This window comes from Triturus cristatus, chromosome 4_1 (assembly GCF_964204655.1).
Source record: "Triturus cristatus chromosome 4_1, aTriCri1.1, whole genome shotgun sequence".
NCBI classification, from domain to species: Eukaryota; Metazoa; Chordata; class Amphibia; order Caudata; family Salamandridae; genus Triturus; species Triturus cristatus.
The window spans coordinates 916,539,584-916,548,226 of record NC_140585.1 but is presented as its reverse complement, the minus strand read 5'-3'; the positions used below and the strand labels follow the sequence as shown (position 1 = coordinate 916,548,226).

At 50.4% G+C, this 8,643-nt stretch overlaps 1 long non-coding RNA gene across 1 annotated transcript in view; it reads left to right on the top strand.

Moving 5' to 3' along the window:
• The first annotated feature begins 2,218 nt into the window (after positions 1 to 2,218).
• Positions 2,219 to 8,643, top strand: part of LOC146855798 (uncharacterized) — a 42,236-nt gene continuing 35,811 nt past the window's right edge. The window contains exons 1-2 of the long non-coding RNA XR_014980877.1: positions 2,219 to 2,321; positions 2,631 to 2,847. This is a non-coding gene — a long non-coding RNA (uncharacterized LOC146855798). The remainder of the gene's footprint in view (positions 2,322 to 2,630; positions 2,848 to 8,643) is intronic.

Sequence of the window (8,643 nt, the reverse complement as noted above, 5' to 3'; positions counted from 1 at the left end):
GCCATAAGTTGGCAGGGTATGCTCAGACCTGAGTACCTTGCTCACTTTGCCACTGGATTCAAGCAAGCCTGGCTGAAGACGGCTGAAATGCCAGAAACCGGTCCTAGGAAGCTTATTTCCGGTCCAGAGAAGGCATGGTTTGGCAGTTCGGGCTGGACTGTTCCCATGAGGAACAGGGTCAGACTGATTTGCATATGGCCATGTCTGAACTGGGGTGGCAGAGTGGGCTAAAGAACGGTGATGGATCAAACCCAGATCTGTTGACTGGGTGTGAGTGTTTGATTGGTTCTGATGCTCCGTCCATCACCACCCCCTTTTGTACCGCTTTATTCGCCATAAGTTGGCAGGGTATGCTCAGACGTGAGTCCCTTGCTCACTTTGCCACTGAATTCAAGCAAGCCTGGCTGAAGACGGCTGAAATGCCAGAAACCGGTCCTAGGAAGCTTGTTTCCGGTCCAGGGAAGGCATGGCTTGGCAGTTCGGGCTGGACTGTTCCCATGAGGCACAGGGTCAGACTGATTTACATATGGCCATGTCTGAACTGGGATGGCAGAGTGGGCTAAAGAACGGTGATGGATCAAACCCAGATCTGTTGACTTGGTGTGAGTGTTTGATTGGTTCTGATGCTCCGTCCATCACCACCCCCTTTTGTACCGCTTTGTTCGCCATAAGTTGGCAGGGTATGCTCAGACGTGAGTCCCTTGCTCACTTTGCCACTGGATTCAAGCAAGCCTGGCTGAAGACGGCTGAAATGCCAGAAACCGGTCCTAGGAAGCTTGTTTTTGGTCCAGGGAAGGCATGGCTTGGCAGTTCGGGCTGGACTGTTCCCATGAGGCACAGGGTCAGACTGATTTGCATATGGCCATGTCTGAACTGGGGTGGCAGAGTGGGCTAAAGAACGGTGATGGATCAAACCCAGATCTGTTTACTGGGTGTGAGTGTTTGATTGGTTCTGATGCTCCGTCCATCACCACCCCCTTTTGTACCGCTTTGTTCGCCATAAGTTGGCAGGGTATGCTCAGACGTGAGTCCCTTGCTCACTTTGCCACTGGATTCAAGCAAGCCTGGCTGAAGACGGCTGAAATGCCAGGAACCGGTCCTAGGAAGCTTGTTTCCGGTCCAGGGAAGGCATGGCTTGGCAGTTCGGGCTGGACTGTTCCCATGAGGCACAGGGTCAGACTGATTTGCATATGGCCATGTCTGAACTGGGGTGGCAGAGTGGGCTAAAGAACGGTGATGGATCAAACCCAGATCTGTTGACTGGGTGTGAGTGTTTGATTGGTTCTGATGCTCCGTCCATCACCACCCCCTTTTGTACCGCTTTGTTCGCCATAAGTTGGCAGGGTATGCTCAGACGTGAGTCCCTTGCTCACTTTGCCACTGGATTCAAGCAAGCCTGGCTGAAGACGGCTGAAATGCCAGAAACCGGTCCTAGGAAGCTTGTTTCCGGTCCAGGGAAGGCATGGCTTGGCAGTTCGGGCTGGACTGTTCCCATGAGGCACAGGGTCAGACTGATTTGCATATGGCCATGTCTGAACTGGGGTGGCAGAGTGGGCTAAAGAACGGTGATGGATCAAACCCAGATCTGTTGACTGGGTGTGAGTGTTTGATTGGTTCTGATGCTCCGTCCATCACCACCCCCTTTTGTACCGCCCTGCTCTCCTCGTGGCCATCAGACTCGAGGAACAGGAAGCCAAAAAGAACAGCCAGGCTCCCCTGACCAATCACAATGCTGCCATGCAGCGTTGTGATTGGTTTCAAGCGTCCTGGTTTTACACTCATTCAGGGAATGGGGGCCTGGGCATGTTTTCCACATAGGCTGTAATGCAGCCTGCGTGGAGAACAGGGAAAGTGTGCATGACTGCTTTGGGCGGCCCAAGAGGGCCAAGCAAACAGTCATTGCGCACTTAGGAGTGAGCAAACCACTCCTCCTCTGCCCTGCTCCGAGAGCAAAGCAGCCCCGCCCACCCACCCGCCCGCTGGCTCCAAAGGAAACATAAAATGATAATAACTCAAAGGTATTATCATTTTATATTTATTTTACTTTGCTCTGCTCAAAAGCAATGGGGCGACACTCCTCCGCCATAGCAGGGGAGCCGCCACTGACGTTGTGTTTTACTTTCACTCCAAGAGGGTGCTCTGCAGACGCCAGAATCGGCGATAGTAGCCGCAGGGTCACGTGCTTGCCCCGGGGCCTGTCACTCTTCCCCAAGGCTGGAGACACGCCATGAGTCAGAATGAGTGCGTGGGCCAAGCACAGGGACATGACAAGAAAGTTCTGGAGTGGATACTGTGTCAGCAGCGTCTGAAGGTCAGGACAGGTCAGCAAAGTTTTAACGGCCTGATTACTCACCCGGCTTGAACCACGGGCAGGCCGTCAATGAAAGGCGCGCGCTGACGAGTCATGCAAGCAGCAGGCCCCAAATGACTGAAGCTCTAAAAAACGCAGGCCAAGGGCCTGCATTCATTCATTCGTTACTTAATGTTTGTAATATATGTATATTTTTTATGGATGCGTTGTGCATATAGTAAATGGGGTCGAACACTCTCAAGCAAACACCTTCGCAAGAAAACAGCTGCCGCCCTCTCAGAAAGCTGCTTGATAATAACTGCTGCCCTCTTACCTCCAGGCCAGCCGGATCCCTGCCGTCCCCGCCCAGTCCGGCGCCTGACTCACCCCCTTCGGAGCACAGACTGTCTGATCCTCTGCAGCTCATCCTCCGTGCTAAGATCTGACATCACTGGCATCTGGTAACGGAACAAAGCCCATGACGTCACTTCGAGGCCTGTGACTTGAGCTGGGTCCCCAGAGACTAGCAATATGTGCAAACGGCGGATTCCATTCGGGTGAGTGAGGTCAGTGATGGGAATGTTCAAGACGCCATTGAGATGCGCGTCGCGCGCTTGAAGAGGGGTGAGTAAGACTCCACTTACTCCATGCGGCCTTCGATAGACTTGACAAATATTGATCTCTCAAACTGTAAAGTCCATCTGCACGTGGCCCGCGCACCCCCACTGCTCGGCGTACATAAGGTAATATTTGAGTGGCTCCTGCTATCAGGGTCGGACTGACCTTTAGGCTTTAGGGTAATCAGGCAGTGCTAGAAAGGGCCATATCAGGGTGAAGCCGGTTCTATGGCTGTTTGTTGGCCTGTTTAGGGTCTTGTGGTACGATTTTACTGTTGATCTCCATGATATTACCACTACATTGGTTGCAGCAAAGTTAAATGCATGCATTCTCCTATACCTTCCAAAATACCCATACAGCGTGTCTTAACAAGTTCAAAACTACCATTTGCAAATATGGGCCACCTTTAAAGTCTCATTCGCATATGGAGGCCACGCTTATGTTGGTGGCCAGGCCTATTTTCTCAACCAGTCTGACCCTGCCTGCTATAGTCAAATGCACCATTGGGGTTTGGTCTGTGGAGTCCATTGACGTATTCTGGCCCTGTGAGGGGTAGGAGTCAGACTCCAATGCAGTGATAGAGACTGATGGCTGGCGGAGAGGGGGACAACCACTTTGAAATACCTGACCCCCATGATCTTAATGAGCGATACAGTATCGAAGAGTATAAGGCCAGTGAATTGGTAACAAGAGAGAATGTGCTAACAGCACCAGATCACTGTTCTCTCTGAGGTCACTGATGTCCTGCTATGCCCATTGCTATGTGGGAATGGGTGATTCACTGTGGTCCATAAGGCAAAGGATGCACGGAGAATTTGTAGTACCACTGAGTCATACATGTGATCGCTTGGCAGAGTCCCTCTCCGAGGGAAGATGCACGAGCTGGGGTTTTGTAAGAATCCCACAAAATCCATCAATTTCCTTGGTCAATTTAAAGGCAATAATAATGAAAGCCTGCAGGCGCTAATGTGAATACTTTCAAAAAAGCCCAAAATAACATGATGCACAAACAGATATTTGTAAATTAAGCATGGAAAAAACTATGGATTGCACATGATGCACAAATAGCTAGGAAAATTGATACCTAGATTGATTGGGTCAGGCAGGGATGTTGAAAAGATATAAAAATTGTATTTCTTTGAAGCATATAGTGCAAGGATGAGCTAAAGAAATGTGTGTGATAACAGACTATGGGGCATATTCTCAAGAACGTGTGATAACCATCGCAAATTTAGCTTAACGCAACTTTTCACATCGCAGTCTATCGAGGGAAAACAACTCCGTGTTAACGCGGTATTCTCAACACGGCGGTACCATGCGATAGTCCCACGATAACGCGTCAAATGACCGTGTTAAAATTAACGCGCCGCCGAAAAAACGCGAAACACGAACGCCAAAATAGTAGCGATGAGGCCACTCACGATACAAAATTCAGCGATAACCAGCGATAGGCCTGCAATTCCCACGCGTCATGCAGGAAAATGCACCATAAAAGCAGAGTAAAAAAACTGTGAGATGACAATGTACGAGCAGAACCCCACATCCGTGACATAGAACAAATGACCATTGTCCCGCATCAAATAGGCATTTCCTCACAGTCACAGTCTACATTGACCTGCAGTCTACATGTAAACTGCGCCAATGCTGAAACATGCATGGAACACACTGTGAAACCGCATCTCCCCTTCACATTGCAGAGGGACAAGCAACCCCTCCTGCACACTGACGTGTCATGACCATGATCAATCAATTATGAAAGCGTGGATAAATGTAGGGGCAGTGACTCCCACTTACGTACATGTTGCCCATATTGTGGAACTTGAGTCACAGGGGTCATCCCTGCATCTTGGTGGTACATATCTGACCCCAAAAGGAGCCCTGTTGTCACCTGTAGGTCACAAATGGCAGCCAAAATCTAATGATTTTGCCCACATGTGAAATGTGAAGAGTGGGATTCCCTCCGAACTGTGACACACAGAACTGGCAGTTCGAAAACGTGACATCCTAAACAGCCTCGCTGCACAGAGGTGACACACCTACCATCCATGAACAAATCATAAAATTGTTAGCACATGTCGCACTCACACTTGTCTGAGTGATGTGCCTGTACAGATGAGTGACATGCACTCAGGGAATGTGTTTTTGGAATGCATGTATTTGCACATGCTGTGCCTATGGTAATTTTGTACTGTCCCATGATTGCTAAGGATTGTCACAATGTGACGTGCTCATGTGAAGAAATTGTCAATGATGATGTTCCTACGGGCTATTCCTGCTGCGGCTGCGGTGGAGTGTGGTCGGCCTGCCTCATCTTCATCATCACCGTCCGGTGCATCTGGCACTTGTATCCATGGGGCATTGCTGCATACACATATGTTGTGCAACACACAACATGCAATGGTCATCTTGCATACGATGTCTGGGCTGTACAGGAGACTTCCACCTGTGATGTCCAGGCACCTGAAACGTGACTTCAACACGCCAAATGTGCGTTCTACGATGCCCCTGGTGCGTTTGTGGGCCGCATTGTACTGCCTCTGGGCTTGTGTGTTCGGGGCTCGGAGGGGTGTCATCATCCAAGCGCAGAGTGCATATCCTTGGTCACCTGTGACAGTGCAGAGAGACATGAGTCAATAGTTGGTTTTGCATGGCAGGCTCACTGGTTCATTGGTGTGTGATATGTGTGACTTTGTGAATCCTGTATGACATGTACTGCTTGTTGCAAATGAGCAGCATCAATGTGTATTACGTAGCCTCACTGCTGCTCCTCCCTCCCCCGAGCCTATTCACTAGTGTGCGCAGCGCATTTGCATCACTTGACCCCTACGACACACCATTGTCATGCTTGTCTGCGCATGTCCACAAGCCTGACAATGATACAGTGATGTTGTGCGCTGAAGGTGGGCGGCCACGTGTGTGTAGGCCTATGGTAAGGACAGGGCAGACACAGATGTAGAGTTCATGCCTAGCTGAACTTGCCATGCATTTGAGGGTAGACCTTTGGCTTATGCTGCGGAAATAGCGACACACACAACAGTTGGCATATCTGATCCCTGACCCCGAGTGGGTTTGCGCACTCTCATGTACCCCTCGGCCGAGCCCGCACTCCAGGGGCATGCTACATAGCAACATTGTATCTTGCGTGACGGGTGGCGCCGACACTACACCAGAGATATGCGCATTAGTTACTTCCTTGGCAACGCCTAAACTCAACCACGCCCAGAGCCACGTGTTGAATGACCACACCCCTACGCCGTACTGCCGTATGCCGGTCCACTCCCTTACGCTCACAGGGGGGTCCAACACAGCTACATGTCCCAGGTCTACCCCACTGCCTGAGGTGACAAGGTTGCGCCCACTGTACACAGCACAATGTGATGTGGCATGGCCCGGGGCCCTCATGCATACATAATGACCACACGGATACACTGAGATAATTTGTGGAACTGGATACTCGTACGTGCGCCCGGCACCTCTTATTGCCAGGGTCACACGTCCAGTGACGCCTGTGCTGGATGGGTGTTGGGTAGTGTAAGCCACACCTCAGGGGTTGGTTGGTGCTGGCAACAACTACAACAGTGATCACACAATCAGAAGTTCAAAGTACAAACAGCAAGGGTCCATGACTTGAGCTGCACAGAGTTAGTGGCCCCAGATGCACCGCGGCCGGCACAGGCACACCGCCACGGGACGGTGACTTGCGATGCACTGAGGTAGGGCCACGAGAGCTGAGCGGGTCCTCGTTGATGTCCAAGGAGAATGTTGTGAAGTATTAGGAGGGACAGTGGAAGGTGTCCATCCAGGGCATGATGCAGAGGGCAGAAGCAAACAGAAACAGGCAATATGGAGGAGTTGAATGCTACAGTCTCCTTTTTCCCACCATGTCAGTATCAGCTACATGATGATGAAGACAACCCCCAGGCCATAGACTCAGACGCCACCAGAGTTCAACCAGAGAGTGTTCATGACTCCCGTGGCACAGAGTCAGTGGCACCAGAGCTGGATGGGGATGCAGTCTGCGTTGAGGCCTGTACGATGATATGAACTCTGCCATGAAGAAATCAAGACTCAGTTCCAATTGTGGGTCCTACTCGACCGTAGTGTGTGCCGGAGGCAGCGGTCAGCAGTGGCCAACTGCCACGTGTCGTCGGCTTGCGATGCACAGAGTCAGTGGCACCAGTGCAGTTGTAGGTAGTGTTCAATCACCTCCGTAACGGAGATCCTTTTGTCCTACGGACTGAACCGCTTCTTCCTCTTACTCCTCTCCTTACGTACTGTGATATGAACTCTGCCATGACGAAATCAAGACTCAGTTCCAAATGTGTGACCTACTTGATCACAGTGTAGGCTGGAGGCAGTGGTCAGCGCGGGTCAACCGCTGTGCAACCAGCTCCTCCTGGATCTTTGACACACGACGTTGAAATGGCATGTGGAAAAGATTTCTGGTTGACGGAGGTGGAGGCACCAGAGCTGAGCGGGTGTGCACCCTGTGATGATGGCGTGTCCTGCCTGGTACGGACTGTATTGGATTGGTGTGAGGCCTGCTGGACCGCAGTGTAGGCCGAAGGCAGAAGTCAGCAAGGGCCCACAGATACGTGTGGTCCGAATGCTATGCACAGAGTTGGTGGGTGGGCATGTTGTTTGGCATGTTGTATGTGAATTTGTAACATGTGCATTCCTATAGTTGTGAGTTGCATGCTTGTGGAGTTGAGGTGTGTGGTGTGTTAATTTGGTACTTACCTACGAGCGCTGCATTTCCGTAGGTCCGCTGTCTTTGTCTGCACTGCCTCTGTGGTGGTCCAGGGGAGGGGGGGCGGTGGCGGGCCTGGGGGTGGTTGCGGTGGGTGTTGTGGCCCTGTTGGGGCTTCGAGCTACATGATGAGTAGCTCCATGGCATCTGTTGTTCTTCAGGTGTGGCTGTGGGCTGGACTCCCTTTTCTGGTGCAGGTTGTCGTTGACTTTGCACCAGGTCAGAGCAGGTGTTGATTTCCTGCTGCTAACATGCCTTATCACCTGTTTTGTGGTCTTATTGCCGATTTGTCTGGTCACTGAGAATGTTGCAGTGTGGTGTTGTTGCGGCTTTTTGCTCGGGAAAGCCTACTCTGCATCTCATTAGCGATAGTTGCCGGGCTCATCTGTGGTGATGTTTTTTGCGGCTGCTATCACAGGTAAACTGGTGATATCGGCTGTTTGCACCAGCTTGTGAATGGGGTGATAAATTTATCGCGACTTTGGCTGCGATAAAGTGCTGATAACTCGGCGATAGATCCTTGAGAATATGCTCCTCAAATTTTCAGAGATAAAATAGTAATTTATGCCTTCTATGGAGGTGGAAGTATACAACCAAACAGCCAAAAGAAAGAAGGTAAGATTAAAATTCTCTTGTGGCTGATTCAAGATGTGATTGATAATGTCTCAAATCAATGGTCGAAGATTCAAGAACCAAAGAAGCCAATGGCTGAAGCAACCGGATGAACTAAAGCCCCTTAGTGTACATACAGTATTTGTGCCTTGAAAAGCAAAAACACAATTACATGTCAAACCTAAAAAAGACAGATATAGACAGGTAGTGAAGCCTTTCCCTTGGCAGCCCATAGTTCCCCACACAGCGCCTGATGTACTATTTGTATTCACAAACGAGGGATCAGCAATTTTTCACACTGACTGGTATGGAAATTATATTTTCATTACAACCTGTGTACTAGCAGGTCGAGTTACAAATAGGGGGTCAAAAA